General features: G+C 35.6%; 1 pseudogene; it reads right to left on the bottom strand.

Annotated features, from left to right (window-relative positions):
* The window catches only part of LOC103751581, a 139,261-nt pseudogene that overhangs the window by 114,304 nt on the left and 1,193 nt on the right, over nt 1-23,764 (bottom strand).

Consider the following 23,764-nt stretch of genomic DNA (forward strand, 5'->3'; position numbering starts at 1 on the left):
TTCTAAGCAGCTCAACATATCTCTGTGCCTTCCAGGTGTCTTGACCAGTCTGATGGTGTCTCTCAGTGGACTGTGGGGCTTATATAAGCTTGAGAAGGGAGGGTACTAGTGAACCTGGTTAATTCCAGGGACATCCTGAAGCTACTGAGTTGCTTCCAGAGCCTACTGAGCTTCCTTGCATGATAGACAGTTGAATGGCCAACATCGTCACCCTACGGTGCTGTCTTACCTCATTCCCTGGCATAATTTAACTTGTGCAGCTTATGCTCCAGGCCAACATGCTATGTTATCCGAAACCTCACTTACCCCTGCCTCCTTCCCCACATTCCCAGACAAAGTTCGATTGTACCACACCTGCACCAGCCCAGCCTGATACATTTCCCAGAAATTCTTCTAGTCCCACTTCTGTCCCTACACTCCCAGGCTTACCTAGCATAATGCAATCAGTGCACAAGCCCAAGCAGACCCAGTGTCACACTCCCAGGGACACAGTGATTCTCTTTTTCATTATTAATGAATTTAAATCACCATGGCCCTCCAATCAAAAACCAACACTGCGTTCTAAAGAATTGACCAAGTAGTTCTTCATATCTTCTCAGAACTCAGCCAAACTTGAACAACAAAACTATCACTCAACAAAGGAAAACAAGAATTTTGTATCACACAAACAACTAATGAAAGAGTTCCATGTTCCCAGGTCAAACTACAAAGACACAAATAATGTGAAAAGCCAAGAAAGTATATCCCCTTTAAAAACTGCCCACTAGTCCAATAGGAATGTCATGCACTGAGAAATACCCAGAGGAACTCAAGTACACAGAATTTAAGAGACAAACTTAAATGTGAACAATGAGTTTAAAGAAGAAATGAACAAACACTTCAATGAACTCAAAGATAGTGCAGGATAGGAATAAACTGCTGAATGATGTTCAGGAAAACAAATACACAGCTTAATGAAACGATAAAGACAATCAGGATTTGAGAAATGGTTCATTAGAGAAACACAAAGGAATATTCAATCTAAAATTGAGGTGAAATTGAAAAACTCAGTAATCCAGTTAGAAAATTCAAGGAATGCCTTGCCAGTAAAATGGAGCATGTAGATGATAGAATATCAGTACTTGAAGATAAAAGAGAGGAATTGGACCAGTCAATGAAAGAAAATGAAAAGGTTTTTGAAACACGCAAAAGGAATATGTCTTTGGGATACCCGGAAATACAAAAATCTACTAAACGTAGGCATAGAAGAAGAATCCTGGGTCAATGGCATAAGCCAGATCTTCAATAAGATTGTAGTAGAAAACTCCCTGAATCAAGGAAAATATACACAGATACAAGAAACACACAGGACAGCAATTGACAGGAGCAGAAAAGAATTTAATCAAGGCATATCATAATAAAAATACTAAATATACAGAATGAAGAGACAGCATTGAAAACTGCACATATAAAGGATAAGCCATCATAGTAACAGGTGACTTCTTAATGGAAACATAAAGAGCATTGAACTCCGGTGGCCTAAAAGGTGTCAGCCCAGACTGCTTTACCTGAAACTTTGAAATTGTTAGGCAAAAACACAGATGGTACCCTGAAAGATACAGTTGCAGTTAAGAACTTTCTAAATAAAATTCCATTCATGCAAGACTTAATGCCAAATATTGACGAATCAGAGCACATTAAACTAAAAAGCTTTAGCACAGCAAAAAGAATAATCAATTGAGTGATAAAGAAGGCCAAAGAGTCGGAAAGACTCTTTCCCACATACACATCTTAGAGAACATTAATTTATAGAATATACAAATAACTCAACAAAACAAAAGAAAATCAAGAAAACAGATGAACCAATTTAAAAAATAGGTTACAGGTCTGAACACATAGTTCTCAAAAGAAGGAATATAAATTGCTAAGAAATGATTTATAAAGTGTTCAACATCCTTAATAATTAGGGAAATGAAAATTTCAAGTACTTTAAGATTTCATCTTACCCCAGTCAGACCGGCTAAGACAAGACCTGGTGCGGATACAAGGAAAGGCAAACACTCATTCATTGCTTTGGGATTACAAATTTTGCAGCCACTATGCAAATTGTAGAGAATTCTCAAAATAAAATTATATCTACTATATGACCCAGCTATACTATTCTTTGGCATATACCCAAAGGACTGGATATCTTACTACAGAAATACATGTTCAACCATGTTTATTGCTACTCGTTTTACCATAGCTAGGAAATGAAAACAACCTAAATTTCCCTCAACAGATAAATGCATAATGAAAATGGGATACATTTATGCAATGGAGTTGTACACAGATGTAAAAATGAAATCATGAAATTTGCAGATAAAGGCATAGAACTACAAACTGTTATACTGAGGTAAGTCAGATACGGAAAAATAAATGAAACATATTTTCATTGAATTGGGGATCCTAGCTGCAAAATTTTAGGTCTAAGTTTGTAACCTAAAGTAAATGCAGGAGGCAGGAAGGAAAGTAGAAAGGAATCATGGGGAGAGACATAAAGAAAGGGTATGATAGAGGGAGTGTAGGACACAGGCATTATCAAATTTAGGCAAATGACAGAGATTTTAACTTGGAGGGGAAGAGGGAAGCATATACAAGAGTGAGAGGAAAGAAAGATGAATAATAATTTGGTAATGAGCAAAACCATAAGAAAATGTATTATTCCACAAGTCTACATAAAATATGTGAGTATATGTGTATAGATGAAGGTTAGCTAACAAAAAACAGTTAGAAAAAGGAAACCTCACTTTGGGTTGTTCATCAGGGTAGTTCAAGAGATTTGCAAAATAATACAGAACATTGCTACTTCTCTGGATTACACACTCTCCTCCTAGAACTTGTTGAAGATACCACACATTTGGGACTCAGGACTTGGGGCAGCTGAGCGGGAACTGACCTGGAAGCCTACACCCTGAAGACTAGGTCTCAAAGTATCAGAAGATACTATGTAAGCTGCCAAAGGAGAAAACCAATCAATGACCCCACCGAGCTGTAAAGACAACAAACAACAATGACCATCCCAGCAGATGATTTCTATTGGTACAGTAGTGGCACTTTCATATTGGGATAAATCAGCAGTTCTCTAACTGGATTTAGGGTCTACTCAGCAGGAAGTAATCCATGTCTGAAACTGTAAACTTGCCAAGTACACATTGTTGGAGAGGTCATAGATTCTAGAGAAAAACCTACTACTGCCACTTTCCTACAATAATGTAATTTCTAATTATATTCTAGATACATGTCCTTATATTCACAGACAGATGTAGCTCTCAGTACTCATCAAAGAAGCCTCTTTGAGCAACAAATGGAGACTATTTTGAAGTTCCACAACAGGTCAAAATGCAGTGAATAGGTGACTGTGGCGAGCACAGCCCTAACCAATTTATCTACAATCCAATTTCTAACCCTAAGGATCAGGGAATATGAGACGTGGGCTCAGGAAGATTGGAACAGCCTGGAGAACAAAATGTCTGCTGTTTGATAATGCATTCTTGACATAATAGGGAAGTTGCATCCATGAAATATCCATAGTATGGTAGCCAACTAGATCTGCATAATGACAAGACCAGTTGACATGCCAACATGGATGGGAGAATTTTCACAGTGTCCCACCAGTAGATGCAGAGCTATTGGCAATCAGTGGGTGCTGAGGGAGGGAGAATCAGCTTTCTCCTGTTGCTAGTTGCCTGATAAATTGTCTAATCCCAAGTGGTCATCTCTAAACACATGTACATATGAATCAAAAAGTTTTAAAAAGTGAGTGAGAAAAGAAAAAGTGGCTAACAAATATTGTAAAATGTGTTTAGCATCCTTGGCAATTATGAAAATGCAAATTAAAACTATTTTAAGATTTCATTTTACTCCAGTCATAATTACTAAGACCAAAAAACAACTGATAGAAAATGCTGGTGAGTATACAGGGAAAAGGGGAACATTTGTTCAGTGCTGCTTGGATTACAAATTGGTACAGCCACTAATCAATGTGAAGGATTCTCTACAAACCTAAGGTGGATTCACCATATGATCCAAAGGTCCAGATAAGCCATTTCTTAGTGCTATCAATGGGAAAATGAAAAAATGGGGTGCTTTAACTGGGGGGATAGGATAGAAAAGGACATACAGGGACCAAAATAACGGAGAGAAAAAAAATACTAAGATTGTCTGAAAAACGGTAGCTAAATGTATTATTTAATAAGCCTACTTAAACAAACACATATAAAATATTTGTGATTACATGTGTATAGGTGAAGACAAAATAAAAAATCACAATGTCAGGGAAAGGAATACCATATATTTTTATTCCTATATATTGTATATATATATGACATGAATATTAATTTTGTGTGTTCATGAAATTTGTTAAAGTAGAATGTAAAAAAGACCAAAACAAAAACTACAATGATTTAATACAAAATGCAATAGTTTTCCCATTTAGTCTTCTTCCAAGATCAATTAGGTACTTGAATATGTCTAAATAATATGTGTAAGACCTCTAATTATTGATTCATAAATTTATGAGATGTTTCATAATTTTACTTTCACAGATAAGGATTTTTCTCCAGGTCTCATTTCTGATTTGCTTTTTCCATTTTCTAAGTTAATGATCTTTAAATTTAATGTTCCATTCAATTTTATGTTTACATCACCACCACCTTATCCCCACCAACTCTGCATATACACACCTCCCTCTCAATTTCATGACCTCATCCTTAATTATTGCACCTACATAGGCACATATGTAGAGATATATAAGCTCTGAGTTTATTTAGTGGTGCTAAATATTCAGCCACACATGTGTTATTTAATCCCCATTCTTGGGATTAGATAACATCTGAGGGAGCTCCTTCCTGAAGAACACTGGTTCTCCCACTCTGAGCAGTCACTGAATGCATGTAGTTCCTCATCTACAGGTGGAAACTTCTGAAATTCCCTCCATCCACATTGGCATGTTTTATTAGTCACTTTTCTGTTGCTGTGATAGAAAAACTGACCCAAGCAATTTATAGAAGGAAGGGTTTATTTGAGCTTACAGTTCCAGGGGAATTACAGGGAAGCATGGTGGCTGGAGGTGGCTGGAGCAGGAGCAGCAGAAGTGAAGCTCTCACATCATCACACAGGCACAAGAAGCAAGAGAGCGATTGGAGATCTGGCAAGGCTTAAGAAGTCTGTAAGCCCAACCCCAGTGATGTGCTTCCTCCAGGTTAGCCACACCTTCTAAACCTCCCAAAACAAAGCCATCATGTGGGGACAAAATGTCCAAACACTTGGAGCCTATAGGGGACATATTCAAACCATCACACATGTCAACTGGTGTCATTATGCAGGTGTTGTTTAGGCAACTCTATTGTTGAGATTTCATAAGTGCATCTTCCCTACCATGTTTAGAATACACTATCTGGAAGCAGGCATCCTGTGCCCAAAGTGTGCGGTGTTTTCAGCAATAGGATCCTACCTTTAAGTTCTATGTGATAATCAAGGAATTATATATATATAATTTTAAAACATTTAGTATCATTAACTTTAAGGTTACTGAAAACAAGCAAAGTGAAATGGAGAAAACAATATTCTCTTGACCCAAAGCAAAAATTGGAACATTGTTACATTTACAGTTGGAAGGCACACATCTTTACTAAACTCTACAGACATTAATTTAGTATATCAAGGGACTAGTTTCAAGGTAAACTTAAATTTGCTTCAAGGTACACTATTAACATTCAGCATTTTCCTTGTAAATTTGGTGAAAATATTTTAAAAACCCTAACGTCTAAACTAAAGGCTCACCAAAATATATATCCTGATGCAACATTTATTTTGTCATAAATTAGTAGAGAAATAGCCTTAATTTTGGTTTCTGTTGGTCAGTGATTTTTATTATTCACAATAGTAAGCAGTTGTAAACAATGGGATTCAGACTGTATACAAAAACTGGGAAGAAAACTTTGCATATTCATTTACGGGAAACACATATACCTAATCTAAATGCTCACACCTAACCTAAATCTTTCCTGAAGGAAAAATATTAGGTTTTGGTAGCCTTCATCAGTAGTAATTTATATTCAGAAATTTATGAGCTCCTTCCTGACTTCATTATTTGGTGAAAATAATCCATATATTATAAGAACCTTTATATTACCTCTTGTTTAATAAATTTAAAATAGAGAGACTATCAATACATTGTGACATCAATCAGGAAGGATCTGTTAAAATATATTTTTTTCTAAAATATATTACATACATGCTTTATTTCAATTCAGTAACAATGCCATAGCATAAAACATCTGAGATTTTGGTGGTTTTTGTTGTTGTTGCTTAACTCAATTTCAGGATAACTAGGGAATATTTGAGAAATTATGTTATTATGACTATTTAAGTGAACTGCCTATGCTGTTCAATGCGAGTTGCCTTAATAACAGGATATCAAATAGATCTTAAATTTCTAACTAGGATATGAAGAATTCTGCAGCCTTCATGAGCAAAACACTTTTGTATTTTTTCACCAGAACTAAAGAACTGTGAATTAATTAAATCCTTAATAAAACTGTAGCTTATGTTTTGAAATGAATCAAAATTTCCATTGTTTTCAATATAAACCTACCTTTGGTTGGGTTAAAAATAACATGACAGCATGCAAAAAGTGTTGCACAAGACTGACTACATCAGTAGTGCAATTGTTGCAATGAATTGGGAGATGCTTCTGACATGCTTCCACCAGGCATTTCTTAGCAGTACATGGATTAGCATACCAGAGTCAAAAATGCCCAGCCACATCAGACTTGAGGTAAATTGTGAGGAATTACCTGTGACTATTAACTGACATAGATATTTGAGGTCTACAACTATGAAGAGCTGCCAGTTTACACTAAGCACTTTTCACAATGTTGATTAACCTAACTTAATTTCTTAAATCTGATGGTAGAGTTGTCACATTACAAAGGTTTACTTAAAGGTCATATGATAAATAACTAATACTCCCGATCCTCAGTAGAGTCATCTCATAGTTGCTAACACTGATTATGAACATGAAGAAAATGCCACTCATGAGCACTTAGGTATGATATGGTCATACAATTTGAAATTCCAAAAGGAGAATCTCTTACTTTCAATTGAATTCCTTGCAAGCATTGTCTTCTGAAAAATTGATTGGAAATACATTCGTGTTAAGTATATGGTTCTCACTCAGAGACAGAATGTGAGTTTAATGCTTGCAAGGTCCTATGTTCAAGTCCTTGCACACAAAAAAGCAAGACAAATATTTAATTTCAGTTTTATGAAATTATGTGGCATATAAAAATGCTGGAGGAAATTTAGTATTTATTTTTGAACTATTTACTGAAGACCTTTAAAAATGTCTAAACTCTGTGCATCAAAATTCAAACACATTCTAAGCATTTTTTTCCTTAGTCCTTGACAAGAGTACTCCAAATATTATCATTTTTCTTCCCAGTTTATACAACAATGAAACTGCCATTTACAGTTTATGAGACACAGGCTATGAGACTGGAATTAGAAATAGCTTCTACTGCAGAGGGGGGAAAGGAGATTTTTTTGAATATGGTCACACTGGGGAGAGGAACGAAGAGGTCTATTGGCCCTGCGGGTCCATATTCTTGGTCCTTAACATGAGTTTTAGGTTTGAGTCAGGACCCTCAAACAATACTGGACATTGCCCTTGCTCTTGCTTACAAAGCAGAACTTGATGGTAAGGTTCTATTGCTGAAGACACTCCATGCATGAAATATAGCATAAACATGGAGAAATCAAGCTGGCCCTGACTTCAAGGCTTCACCTCTGCTGGCTAGTTTGCATTGTGTTTGAAGGTGCTCTATATCCTATGAGAAAAGGAAATTAAACATCAGCTTTATCCCGCCATGAATCCTGCAAGCTACAACAACTGTTCTGGCAAGATATCCATACTCATGCAATAGTGGTATGGATATTTGGGAGTATCCAACCATTTTCTAACCAAATTTAAGGTCTGTATCATCACATGAAGCCCATACCTGACAATGATATTAGGCCTACACATGGCTAGACAGGTCACAGGTCATAGGAGAGAGACTAATGCTATTATTCTGCTGAACAGTTATAGTATTAAACTTACCTCTAATGTCTCATTGTTATAAGCATAGATTAATGCGTCTCTAACTTCTCACTAGAGAAGCTTCCTTATCCAGCAAATGGTAATTAACACAGAGATCTAAAAATCATAAAACTACAGTGAATAAGATGCTTCAAAGGTTTCTTTCCCTGAATAGGACACCTATATCAAACTTCTTTCCAAGGCTCAGGGATCATTGCAGAAGAGGCATTAGGAAGTCTGTAAGAGCTAGATGTGGTAGATGACCACAAGGAAACAGAGTTTTCAGATTACTTGGTAAATATTCATATGAAATCACAGCAGCGGTGACAGCATGCACAAATCCTAGGTAAGCTCAAGTCAGACAAAATGTAAGCATAGATATGGGAAAGTGAGTGAGCAACCTCAACACTACCTGAGGAAATACTATTGGCACCGATCATTGCCGGGAAGGTGAGAGTCAGTTTTGGTTAAGGTATGACTCTTGGTAGATTAAGTAGACTCCAGTGGATAGACCCCACACTGAAGGGCATTTGGGGACAAAAATTTGACTCTATAGGCATCCTGCCATGTTATCTGGTGTGGCTGGCCATTTGTGACACTGGTGTGCTAGTCCATACACTGCTAAGAACTGCCTGATGGAAGCATGTCAGAAATATCTCCCAATCCATTACAATTCCACTGTTGATGTAGTCAGTCTCCTGCAACCATTCTTGCATGCTGTAGTGTTTTTTAAGCCAGAGTTAGGTTTATATGAAAAAAAAATGGAAATTTTAAGTCATTTCAAAATGTTAGCCAACAGTATTATTAAGGATTTAATTAATTCACAGTATTTTAGTTCTGAGGAAAAAGTCAAAAGTGTTTTGCCCATGAAGGCTGCAGAGCTCTTCATATCCTGGTTGGAAATCGAAGATCTAGTTGATATTTGCTTTTCAGAAAACTCTGAGCCCCAATGGTACCACCTAGGGTGACAAAATTGATCAATAATAACAAAAAACATTTGGTTATAAAATATAATGTGAGAGTTGGGGGGAGGGAGGGAGGGAGGGAGAGAGAGTGATTTAACAAATTTAAATCACTGCACTCTGCAAGTGTATTTGGAGCCAAAGGGTATCATTGATGGCAGAAGGCAAAATACTTAATCTGATTTATCTACTTCAGCAGCTTCTGATCTAATAATAAACAAGGTGATGACAGAGCATGATGGGAATATCGGCAGAGGGCTTTGCTGGCTTTCTGGCATCCAAGGCAGCCAAAACCACTTTAGGATGAATCATTTCTGATGCAGCACTGACGGCCAGGTTCTTATGCATGATATGAACCTGGGAAAACGGCCAGGAGACGGTGCTTTCTTCAGCAGAAAAATATTTTGAAGAAATGCATCACTCCTTCGGGGGAGGTATCACAAGGTGAGATCCTGTTTGTGTGGATAAAAGGAAGGAACCAAGAAACAGCTAATTGCTCTAAGGTAATAATGAAATTCACCCTGAAGTATTCAAGTCTACTTCAAGTTTCATCAATCTGCAAAGAATATATTATATTTTTTGAGGCTTCAGATTTTGATGACAGCAAATAAAGTATATGCTCAAGATGAAAATGTAGTCCAGAAGTGGTAAGACTTCTGTACCTGGTTGGATTTCCAATTATTCCCTATTGTCACAGTAGAAGAGTCACTACTGTGATGATTAGTTATATGAGTCAGTATATATGAATCAGAATCACATGATACTAGTAATGGATTTCTGTTCTTTATCTTCTTTGAATTCACTTTTCCCCATTATTGCTAAAATCTTGATCAGTTACCCCAATTTACATCAATGCCAAGAACTCTCTGATGTTAATCACATTAAACCAAGAACCCATATGTAGGACACATATATAGTGGTCATGAGTGTGCATGTGTGCATGCGTGTGTGCGTGCATGCATGCGTGTGTGTGTGTGTGTGTGTGTGTGTGTGTGTATGTCTCAGTGGGCTTGAATTCAGGATCTCACACATGTTGAAAGGCACTTGTTTATTAAAGATAACTTACAGTTAAGTTCCAAGACAATGGATCCCTTATATTCCAATACGTATCAGTTTATATCTTTATATATAATAATTTTAGAATTATTTAATTATAAAATTATAAATATTTCTGACAAGTGTACATGTCTTTTGTGTTTGTTTCTTTCATTTGAATTTAGTAAATATCTTTATATCTTTGAAATAAAGACAGAATTCTATATATCAAAACAGTTGCATCATTATTCTAATTTTAGATACCTAATAGTAGTTTCACTTAACTTTTTTTGTTTTGCCTTCTTAGAGAGCTTAATTCATTTAACAATATGCATTTAACATTCTTTTTTTGTCTCTTTAAAACACGGTCTCCCTGTAACCTCAGCTGACCTGGAACTTGTTACATAGACCCTGCTGGCCTCAATCTCACAGAGACCCACCTACCTCTGCCTTCTGAATACTGGGATTAAAAGTGTGTACCACCATGTCCAGCATATATGTAATATTCTTCTATGTTTTTTGTGGCTTAATAACTCATTAATTTTTACTGCTGAATATTTCCTTTTTAAAATACATATATTGAATTTTTGTACATTTCAAATAATATATCACTATCAAATTTAGATACATCCATGCCACCTATAGCCACTCACACAGGATTTCATGCATTCTGTCACATATGTTAAGTCCTATCTGGTAAACATTTGTACTAGATATCTCTCAGTGCAAGTTCATTCACTGGAGTCTAGTCAGCCTAACTAGAGTTACTCCCTCAAAGAAGATCTACGTTCTCTTACCCCACAGTAATCAGTTGTCAGTAGTAACTTCTAATGCATATTATTGTTAGCATCATTCATTTCTAATATAGTAAGAAATTATGTTTGTCTAGGTATGTGACAGACTTAGGGATTTCTCAAAACCCAAACCCAACAAGCAGACAAGAAGAAATAAGAAAAATCAGAGCATAATTAATGAAATAGAAAGAGAGAATGAATGAATGAAAGAAAGAAAGAAAGAAAGAAAGAAAGAAAAAAGAAAGAAGGAAAGCAATGCAAAGAGTCATTGAACCTAAGAGCTGATTCTTTGATAAGATAAACAAAATAGATAGACTGTTAGTCCAGTTAAACAAAGAAAGAAAGAGCAAATTTAAATAAATCAGCAAAATCACAAATAAAAGGTGAAACATCACAACAGACCAAAAATATCAAGAATATAATTAGGGAATGTTTAGAAAAACTATACACTACTAAATTTGAAAGCTAAAAGAAATGGATGAATTTCTAAATTCACTGAAACTAGCAAAGCTAAACCAAGAAGAGATCAACAACTTAATCAGATCCAGAACAAACAAGGAGATGGAAACAGTAATACAAACTCTCCTGACTAAAAACTCCAGACACAGATCTACAACCAATACTACTTAAATTATCTAAAGAGATAGAAACAGAAGCAGAACTCCAAAACTCCTTCAACGAAGCACCCAGTACTCTTGTATGAACACCAGGTAAAGATGAGAGAAAGAGATAGAGAGAGAGAGAGAATGATAAACTCATATCCTTTATGAACATAGATGCAAAAATTCTCAACAAAGTACTTGTAAACCAGTTATTTCCAATTTGTGCTAAAATACCTTGTACCACAGAAGATATGTAAAATTTATCGAAAGATGTTCATATCAAACTAACTTTACCAAAGAATACTGTTTTAGTTCCTTCAGGGTGAATTTTCATTCTTGATATCAATGCTTGGTTTCCAATGTTCTTTTAAGACTTTAGTTTAAATGTATTTCTAATGATGTGAATAAGTCCTTCAAAGTCCTCACGGGATCTTTCATAATGTAAAAAAATTACTGATATGGCTACCAAGTTCTCAGGCAGTAATCTTCAATCCTCCTTCAGACTGATTCAGTCACTTTGCTTGAGTCCTAGCCTAGCAATTATCCATTGTGCTCATCTTAGCACAGGGATTTCATCACACACACACAGGCACATAGAGACCCACACACATACATGTAATTTGTATGAAATATACATTCTGGAAGTTTTACAAACACTCTGGCCATGCTCTAGATTGACCCTGTAAGATTTCATATAAAATACCATCGACATGTCACACCTTCAACAACTATAATCATATAATTATCTATCTTGCCACATGAAAGGAAAAGCTTTATAGAATTTTCCATAATCCAAAAAATACTGTAATCCTTAATTTTCAAATACTAATCTTTCTAAAAGTTTCATATATATCATTTATTTGCTTATTTGGTGTGTGTGTGTGTGTGTGTGTGTGTGTGTGTGTGTTGTGGTCAAAGGACAACTTATAGGAACTGTTTTTTCCTACTATCTTGGGCCTAAGGATTGAATTCAGGTTGTCAGGCTTGGAGGCAGGTGCTGAGACATTTCGCTGCCTTACCTAATAATTTTTATTACATAAATTGAATTGGATCATGAAGAAAATGTGACATGTCATTCCCCATTACCCTTAGAAGAAATATCTAACTTACTTTGCAAAACTAGTATCTTTTCATTTTTATTCTGTTTTGTGATTTCCCTAAATTTTTGAGTCAATGAACAATAGTTTCAATCAAAATCATTTTATGTATTGTAGGGAACAGAATTTTTTCTTGAATTATTATTCAAATACTAATTATTTAATTTATCTGTGACATTTCATGGAAAACTTGATCAATTTATTAAGTTTTACCAAGTGTTTGACATAATGTTTCTATCTAAATTATATAATATACTTAATATATTTAATATCTAAATACATATATCATTAAATTACATACTATTTTTATTACCTATCATATATACTTTTATGTAATATACTGTTCATATATATTTATAATTTTTAACAAAAAGTTATAATTATTTCTTCAGTCAAACTGACTTCTAGGGTATTGCATTTTAGGAGATGGAATGACCCGTGTGAGTTGCTACAATCACAGAAATATTTAACAATAGCTTAGGCCTTGAAAAGTGCTGAGGACGTCAGTTAGTATTAAGGAACTGTTGATTCTGAAATGGAATAATGGAGAAGTGGACCTGGCAGCTTGGCATATTTAGAGCACTAAGAAATGTAACTTGATGTGTTCCAATGAGAAAGTAAAAAAAAAAAATGGTGTGAGAGAGTTTTGCAAAAGTATGAACATGACACATTGTGAAGCTATCTAATAACAAACAAACATCTCAATTCCCACTTGACTGGTGGGAAACATAAAGAGATGCTTTAAAGAATAATTTATTAATTTCTAGAAATGTTATTAGCAAATTAAAAGAAACTGAATATGCTCCTTCTGAGCACACATGCAGCACATCCCAGTGGTAGATAATGGCAAGTTTAACAGAAAGCATAGCAGTGTAACACAAAAGTGGTACCTTCCCTACACTTCTAAGTGTTTGCTAATTAGGTGCGCACTTCCTAGTGTTGTGAAAAATTCTAGAGATTCATAAATTTAATAGCTTTGAACCAATAGTTTTAAATAATGTTGTTAAACCATAATAAATCCCCTGATTTAGATTAGTACTCAATGTAAGTGCTCCCAAAAGCAATAAAGCACATGTGATTGGAATAGAGTGAGTGAGAGTAGAGATCAAGGGTAAAGGCAGAAGGGAAAGTGGCAGTGAGACTGATCCGTGTGGGCTCAGATGGAAAGTATATTCTGTTGTGCCTGGTAGACCATTACCAGATGTTTTTCTTTTATTATGAAAGACACATCTAGATATTGGTGGATTTTTTAAAAGGTAATAAATGCAAGGAGAAGATTCTGGAGATGATTAGTAAGTGAGGACGTTTGTAACCTTTATAAGTACTTTGCAGAATCATAAAGAGGAAAAGCGTATTGATTTATACACATACATTATATCTCTTTCCATATATATAGAGAGATAAATGACACATAGATAAATAAATAGATGATAGTTATTGGGAAGAAAAAGATTGTAGGAATAGGGTAATAGATCATTTAAAGAGCTCAATTTACTAGATATAAAAAAATGCCTAGAGGAGCTTAAGAGAATGTAACTTAGGGAAATGGCTTTGCTTTTTTTCTTTTTGTTGCTTTAACTTTTAAGTAGCTACTTATCACAGAATGTTTAAAACTGACATAAATGCAGATGAGTGAAGGGAAATTTCTGGGCTGATATTATTGACTACTTAAGAGGAAATGGATTAATTATACAAGTAAAGGTGATGGCCTCAGAAGGAAATGTCAAAGGCATTTTTGTAGAAAGCAGAAGACTTAAGAAAATACTTGTAAATCTGTTACCTGAATTTGGGTGTACTAGAGGCTATGGTTGTCCATGAGAAGAAGAACAAAGAGCTAGGTTTGTTACCTTGGCCTCTGGAGGAAAAGGTTATGCAGTTAAGACAAATTGAGAATTTTGGAAGCATACCATAATAAAAGTATTCCCAAAATATCAAAAACAAAAGATGTATGCATTGGAATAGTTTTAATTGAGGGCCATGCAGTCAAAGCCAAACAATTCTGGAAAGCAGGCATACAATGTGAATGATGGACTCATCAATGTATTCAGGTTCTGTTGGAGACAGTTGTTTTGTGACTGCCATACATGAGAGACTAAGGATATCTGAAGTGATTAACAGAGGGTGGCATGATGGTTTCTGAGAATGTTCAAGGTATACACTGTTTAAATATGAGGTTACAGAACTGAATCCTTATACTAGTTGGGCATACTCAGAAAGGCCCATGTAGTGGAAAGATTATCTATACTGCAAAAATAGAAATCTGAAATGAAAGGTTTATGTCAGTTAGAAATAAGGGAATAAATTTGTGCCCAATTCATTTTCTTACATCATTTATTCTAGAGAGATTCTGACTTTAATTTCCTTCTGTCTCTGAAATGCATAAAATCTTCCATTTTCGGAAGATGTATAAGGCTCTGTTACAGTTTGGATATGAAGTATTCCCTAAGGAGGCTCAGGTGTTAAAGATTTGCTTCGTGGTTGACAGCACTATAAGGAGGCAATTGAGTATTTGGGCACTAATTTAATCAATGTGTTAATCCACTGATAAATTCAAAGAAGGAAATTAGAAAAGCGTTCATTCTGGAGGAACTAGATGACTAGAGGCATGACCTAGAATTCTATACCTTGTCCCTCTTGACTTTTGTTGTATTTCCCTGCTTCCTGGCCACTATGTGGTGATTGTGGGCATCCCAAACACTTCTGTCATGATGCCTTGTCGCACTGAGGTTAAGAAACAATGCACACAGCTTACCAAGGAATAAAATCTCTGAAACTTCACTGGAATTAATATTACCTCCCTTGACATGATTTCTCTTGGGTATTTGTCAAAGTGATAAAACGCTAATAAAGCCTTTTTACCACCTGCTTATCCAGGAATGTCTAGTGTAATAGGAGCTTAACTTCTGTGGCTGTCTAGCTCACAGTTGTAAAATTACCTCTTGTCTTTTAGTTTTCAGAAGTTTGTTCTCTACTGTATGAAGGCAATTACCAAACATAGATGAACACTCCAGTTCTCAGGAAGATCCGGGATGAACTAGCACATGATACATCCAGTTCATTTACTTGAAGACTAATAATTGCTACCTTGAAAATATATTTATTCAGTTGTACCTGCTTGGGTCTGCAAAAGGGTGAATTTAATTTATGTTTTTGCAGTCTTTCTGCAGATTTCTTGTGATACGAGTCACATTCAGCTTTAAAGCTTATTCAGTAATAAAACCATTTCTTTTTTCTTATGTAAAGATAGTTATCTTGTTGGGAATATTTAATTATTAATTATATTTTCTTAGCAGCATGGTTATTAAAATCATGGAGAATCATGACAGGGAGGCATGATCAAAATTTTCCAGCACTGAGAAGTGACCTTGAGGTCTTCAGTTTACTGCAATCAAATCTATAGGAAGGAATACAGATGTGGAGCTTAGATTTCAAAAGCACATTATACACATGAGAAAACCTAAAGTTTGATGATGATATGCTATTTCTCTGGCTACTGTGTCAAAAGTATTGACTATCTACTGTGATCAACTTTGAGTACATGGCTCAGCATGGTTGAAAATACAGAAATACCCATAAGAAATAATGAGTCAGATGAATAAGATTTCCTTACATGAAGAATTAAATATCAACCAAACAAGAATTCCAGCAATGTCAAAGCCAGTACATGAGCAATTGCCAAATGAATTGTAGAGAAATTTGTTCAGTAAATTCTTAAAGCAAGAGGTCACAAATGAAATGTGTTGGGAAGAGTTTTCAAATTAATATGTGTGGAACATTCTCTATATCATTCCAAGAAGCTGTGTCTAAACTAGCTTTCAAGGAGCACCTGGTGGGGGTTCATATACCTCAGGAGGGCTCAATAACTACTAATTATCATAATATCAAAAGGTGAGAGACACCTCATCTAATCCGGCCCTGAGGCATCAGGCTTAAACCATCTGAGAGAGATGAGAGGCTGTCTAAGTCTAAAACCCTTCCTTGAGAAACCTATATAAAATAATTTCTGTTTAAAAACATTCCTTGTTTTAAAACTAAATCCATTCTCTGGTTTCAGGACATCTGTAAGCAATCAAATCATAGCGATCAGGCAAAATATTATTTCCTGATTATTTTTTATCCTCTGTGTTAAATATTTCTTCTTATGTAACCAGAATTCATATTATACATACATAATGTTCATAATTCATATTATACTAAGATAAAACTAACCTATTCTTTTATCCATCTATTTATTGATTCAGCATCTTTTTGATCTAGTTATTACATTATTTATTGATATATTTCAAACTGTCCCAAAATTAGCAGCTTAATATGGAAATTTATCATCTCATATGTCAGCAGTATTCAGTGGGTCAGGGACAGGGGAGTAGCTCATCTGGATCATTCTAACTCAGGCTACCTCAAGAAACATGGGTCAAGGTGCTGTGAAAGACTGCAGTTATTCCCAGACTCAGCAGGGAAGATTCTGCTTCTCTGCTCAGTTGCACTTAGAAGACCTCCAACTATCTTCCTTCCATATTTACTCATGTGGATCCTTTCCACACATTTACTTCACTGTATGGAATAAACCACATTCTTTATAAGCTGTTCTATGTGGGTGTGCTCTTTCTAATGCAGTATTTATTGTAGCAGGTGGACAATAAATGTAAAGGTATAAAAAAAGAAAGAATCAAAGATGTCTAATCTGCCACATTTGCCCCAAGATAGCTCTGAATGTGACCCAGTACAGAATCATAGTCTTAAAATTTGAGAATTTAATTACTTTTTTTTGGTAATTGGATGTATATTTCTTGACCATGACCTTTGTTGATGTTACTGCACGGCAGTGACAAAGATTGGGCATGCACAATACAGTATCCCAAGTTACCAAAACTCATGGTGATAAATTACCCAGTAGAGATAGCTAGTTACTAGGGATGTGAGCAATAACCAGTATTATACTAGGAAGAGCCAGTAATGAAAAACCACTCTGAAAGTGTGTTGGATCCCCCCTGGAAATGTTCAGGTCCCAGCACTCGCATGGCAACTAACAACCATCCATAATTCCATTTCCAGGGTGATCGAACACCCTCTTCTGACCTCTGCAGCTATTGCATGACATAGGTGCATGCACATGCATTACATACACAAATGCATGCAGACAAAATACTCATACACATAAAATATAAATATATATGTAAATAAATAAATAATCATTTATAAATCACACCTGATTTGGAGAAGAGTGTGAACAGAAGAAAGAGGACTCATTTTACTTTGTTTACTTACATTTGTTTTTCTGCAAGTGTGATTTTGTTGCTTTTGTTTCACATGAAATGTGGTATGTAAATTAAGATGACTGGTGATATGGCTCAGTAGGTAAAGGCCCCTACAGCAAAGCCTGACAACCCAAGTTCAGTCCCTGAAACCATTTAATAGGAGGAGAGAAATGACTCCCACAAATTGTTCTCAAACCTCAACATATGCATGTGTATATATACATATATATATATATATGCCTGACCAATAGTAATAATAATAATAATAAAAACAATATCAGTTCTTTTTCGCTTCAAATTATATAATAATGAAATGAATTATGCTGGCAGCTTATTAAAATTTGATAATCATACCACTAATTATTAAATTTCTTAATGATTCTACAGAAAATACACTATTTAAAATTTGTTTGAAATATGTTGAACAATTTAACCTGAATAATATAATAGAAATGGAATTGAATGCTTATAATTGATGTTTTTGTTCTTTTTTATTTTATTTTTATTTTATGTGTCTGAGTGTAGTGCCTACATGTACGTAAGTGCACCTGTGTCATACAATGCGGAATTCAAAAGAGGGTGTCAGAACCCCTAGAACTAGACAGTTGTTAGTTGCCATGTGGGTTCTGGGAACTGAACCTGGGTGATCGGCAAGAGCAGCCAGTGATCCTAATCACTGAGCCATCTCTCAGGTCCCATGCATTTTTGTTCTTTTATCATTTGTCTCCTCAACTACATCCCAAATCATCACATTTCTTCAGATAAAGGAAACCAAATTGAATCATAATTCTTTTCTTTCTGTAGCTAAATTGTTTTGTTTCTTTTTAAAAATGATTTTACTAATGGAATCAGAAAAAATACTTTATTACAAACCAAGTCAAAGCCAGCACTGATATTCAGCAGTGTATTGAGAAAACTATGTAACTTTTTAAAGTTTTAGATCTTCTCATAAATATTGAAAATAAAGCAATAGGGTGTAGGCACATAGGATTAGTGCAAATATTAAATGTTGTGTTACATGGACTATTCCTAATCAGTAGTTAGATAAAATAGCAAATGGAGTATGTGGTCAAAATATGAGCTATTATTTGATTTCTGTTAACATTAATTGACTATTTGCACTTTAAATAAAATACTTTCTGTTTTCTATTATATATATTTTTGAGCTTTTAACATTTCATACATCTCCCACTCAAATCCAGACCCTGTGTCTGCCTTGCTTTGTTTTCTGTCCAGTGGGAACTGAGCTTGTCTCTGTTATTTCCTGCTTTCCAGAATTTGAATAGTTCTGCTCCACCATTCCCACTCACCACAATGGACTACGAACATGGAAGCCATGTGAAAAATAAATAATTCCTCATTTATGTGGTTAAAGTAAGGTATTTTAGTCACAAAAATTCAACCTGACAAACATAGGATTTGAGTTCATTGTGTTTCTCTAATGGGCCCCTATTTTCAATGTCATTGATTTGTGAAGTAACTTTTTAAAACTTTTTATACTATTATATTAACTATATATAATATATTTTTTTTTCTTGAGAGTGATATGTATCTACATGTATGTAGAAAATATATTTTGATTTTATCTACTCTTCCCTCCAACTCTTCAGTAGTTATTTTCTTCTATTTTGGATGTGTTTTTTTTCTCTTGTCATTTCTTGAAGTGGTGTTTAGATTTTAATTATTTTATGATATATGCTTTCATTGGTATAAATTTCCTTTCCAGAATGGTTTCTGTTATACCCCATACAGTTTGATGTTATCATTTCATTTTTCTTCAAAACTGTGGGTGATAGGATTGGACTAACAACTAACATCTTTATAACCATTTTTATTTGTTTTTTGCTCTTTTTCTTCTGTTTCCTCAACTGAACATTTCATGTAACCTTTTGCCCCTCCTTTATTAGCACACATCTTTTCTCCATTTGTTCCTTATAATTGATTTTATTATGTGACACTTTTTCTTCTCTGTCTCTCTTTTTTTTTTTTTTTTTTTTTTCCGGTCTTTTTTGAGACAGGGTCTCCCCGTAGCCCCAGCTGTCCTGGAACTCACTATGTAGACGAAGCTGGCCTTGAACTCCCAGAGATCCAGTTGCCTTTGCCTCATGAGTGCTGGGATTAAAGGTGTGCGCCACCACGCCCCCTTAAAAGTACTTTTAAAAAGACGGACTTATTTTTATTTTATGTGTGTGTTTTACCTGCATGTATAAATGTGCACCATGGGTGTGCAGTGCCTTCAGAGTCCGGAAGACAAGGTCCAATCCCCTGGAACTGGATTTACAGGCAGTTGTGAGCTGCCAAGATGGTGCTAGGAACTGAATCCCAGTCCTCTGCAGGAGTAACAAGTACTGTCAACCACTAAGTTGTCACTCCAGCTCCGCTCCTTTGTTTACTTTTAACAATGATACTTAGGGTTTTTAATAACAATAAGTATTTGTAATAGTGTTAGAAATGAGGAAAAACAACTCTACTTTCCAATAGCACTATTTTATTTTATTTTATGGAAATGACATAAGAATGATCCTTCCTTATGCTCCTTGTTTCATTTTTAAAATTAATTTCATTTATACAGAAGAATGTATCTGAACATGTATGTACCTATATCATCTCATGCACTGATTTTAATGAATTTCACATTTAGTGAATAGCTCTAACTTATAATCCATAATTAAAGGAAAAGAGGAAAATTAGACATCAAAATTAAAAATTGATCTGTCACTTATATGACTGACAGGATGAAATACTATGTAGAACCTGGAAACATATAAAAACACTCAAAACTCAGCCCATCTAGAGTCTCTTGTTTTAGGAAGACTAGAATTAGTGGATGGACTTGCACTGGGGAGTGGCTGGGGGCACTGACAACACAGTGGACAGTAACAGGGATGATAGAGTATATCGGCTCCAGTGGCAGTGGGGAGCCTATGGGAGTGTGCCAGTGTGGATGGGTTTATAGAGATGATTAAGATTGTTTGAGATGTTCTGTATGAAATACACAGAACAATATTAATAAAAAATTTAGAAATTTAATAAAAAATCACTTGAAACTCATCAGTTATTAATAAAAAAAGACAATGCACTTATAAATTATATAATAAATGCAAAGAAGCATTTTACTAAAATACAATTAAATAAAAAGGCATAAGAGAAGACGTTCAACATCATTAGTCATTAGGGAAGCACAGTTGAAATTTAGAGATACATTACTGCATACACATCAAAATGGCTAAAATAAAAATATGTGTTACTGCAAATGTTGATGAGGATGTTGAAAACCTGGGTCTCATCCATTCCTTGTGGGGATACAAATTGCTACAAACAGTCTGGAAAATAGTTCACGTATTTCTTTTAAATACTAAACATGTATTTGCTAAATTCTAGATACATTAGAAATAATCGCATTAGATCTAATTACATTAGAACTCAGCAATACCATCCTTGTGTATTTGTCTAGAAAGTTAAGAATTTATACCCATGTAAACAATTACTTAGGATGAATAGTTTTTTGTTAATAGTCAAAAAGTGGAAATTTAAAAAATATCCATGAGCATGTGACTAAATAAATTGTGGCACACACACAAATGTAATAGTGTTCATCAGTGAAAAGAAAGAACTGCTGGTATATACAACAGTTTGGGTAGTTGTCAAGGCCTAATGGCGAGTGAATAAAAACCAGTGTCAAAAGATTATTAATAATGACTCTGTAGCACATTATCAAAATGGCATTATGAAAATTAAAAAATGTTTGAGTGAGTCGAAGATAGTGAACATGGGGCTGGAGAAGTGGCTCAGTGGTTAAGAGCGCTGGTTGCTCTTGCAGAGGAACCAAGTTTGATTCCCAGCACCTACATGGTGACTAAAACTATCTATAACTCCAGTTTCAGGGGATCCCTCTTGTGGATATACAAATGTGGGCAATAAACTCATAAGTGTAAAATAAATTTTAAAAAATTAAAGCTGGTGAACATTAGAATTCAACAAACAAACAGCCTAGGAGGATCTTGGTGGCAATGCAGTGACTGTATCTTCACCAAGTGGTAGTTAACATTAGTCTTCATGAATCATAAGGTGGCAGAGAACTGTATCGCACACACCAAAGGCCATTTATTGGTTTTGATAATAATGATCATTAATTATTATATTATTATAGCTTTTTATTATATTACTATAGAAATTTAATTTAGTTTTGCCTTTAGTCAAATTCTCTCTTATTTTCAATATAATAAACTATACTATTTTGTGTTTTACATTTCCAAGGTAAGTCATTTAGAATAACATGAATTTGATGTTTTTAGTATTATTTCTGGAAAATATGGACTATCAATCTCCAGGTCTGAAACTTCATTTTTAGCTCATTTCTTTGGCTCAAAAGAAGCTTTTCTTATTGTCAGTAACTTTTCATGAATTTAAGCAATTTTGGGACATGGATCAGAGCCTGATTTCCTCTCTCTAGTAGAAGCTGTTCCTCACAATGTTCTGATTAAATTTCAGTTGTGAAATAAAACTCTGTTCCTGCCAACTTCCCATATAGAGACATACAATATCTTGCTTCTTTGGAGCACTATTACATCCCTTATTCAGGTGAGCAGCCAAACAACAACCATGGGAGCAGTCTCACCACGGAGATGCACAATCTTCTTTGGAATAATGGTAACAATTTTCATAATCTTTCTTTTGCTATCCTCACTAATGTTTTAGAGTTTATACTGAGCCAGTCTCCTAAAATCCCATGTTGATGACTACAAGAATTTGAAAAATGTATTCAGTTGGAAATTGAGATTACTATATTCCACTGTGCATTAGACATTTCCTTTTATGGCTGACTGCTTAAACCAAAGCCTACGTCAGATTTCTGGATATTTCTTTTTATGGCTGACTACTTAAACCAAATCCTATGCTGGATTTTTAGAATCACTGTTGCAGTCTAAGTTCCATATGTGTAGGTCTTTCTTTTTGTAGGCTTATCTAAACTCCATCACTTTCTCCACCATTTTCTATAAAATCTCTATTTCACAGGAACCTGTCATCCACAGTGTTTGTTCGCTTAGTATCCAAACCTTCTCTATTGATTTCATATTCTTAGCTAGATATGGTTTTTCTCTAAGATGATAATACTTGTTTATTTATTGTACAATTCTTTTAAGTTGAAGAATACTATCTAGGGACTGAATTCTCTGCCACTGTTTTATCCTTTATGGACGTCTTTATATTTAGTAGTACAAAGGATCTGGTCAGCTTGTCCTGTGTACGTTTTCACAATCCACACCTGCCAGTCTTCCCATTTATCATCTTTAGACATTTATGGGGCGGGTCGCTTGACCCCCGGCGTGGTGTGTGCGGGCACCCTGGGGTCTCCACCACACCTGGCTAATCCCGGCGTGAGTCTGGCTGCAGGCGATGTGGGGAGTGCGCCTGGGCTCCCAGGCGCACTCACTCTGGATGTGGCCCAGGGTCAGGTGTGCGTGCACTCTCCTACCGTGGTTCTGGTCCTGCTGGCTAGCTAGCGGCTGGCGGGCCTGGCCGCCGCGCCTCTCTGGAGACAGCAGGTGCGAAGACTTCTCTGATGCTGGCTGTAGCTGATAGCTACACACTTCTCTGGAGCGGAGAGCTTCTTCTGCTACTAGAGTATTATCTAGTCGAGATCCCGCCTCTATTACACCCTTGTGCCCTTCCTCAGGATTGCGGAGTTCTGGCCAGTGAACTCCACAGGGAAGAAGCACGGAGGCGGCGAAAGCTAGGATATCCGTGGGTCGGTAACGGAGAGTGCTGCTCTCCGGTGAGATCAGGTCGCCGGTAGTAAGACACAGGACTCAAGGCACGGCTTAGTCTGTGTTTACTGCTTTATTGTATCTCTGCTCCTTGCTGTCCAGCGCTCTGCTGATCCAGCTTTCTGGGACCCAATCTCTGGGACCCCA

This window comes from Nannospalax galili, unplaced genomic scaffold, assembly GCF_000622305.1.
Source record: "Nannospalax galili isolate Female #2095 unplaced genomic scaffold, S.galili_v1.0 scaffold767, whole genome shotgun sequence".
Taxonomy (NCBI): Eukaryota; Metazoa; Chordata; class Mammalia; order Rodentia; family Spalacidae; genus Nannospalax; species Nannospalax galili.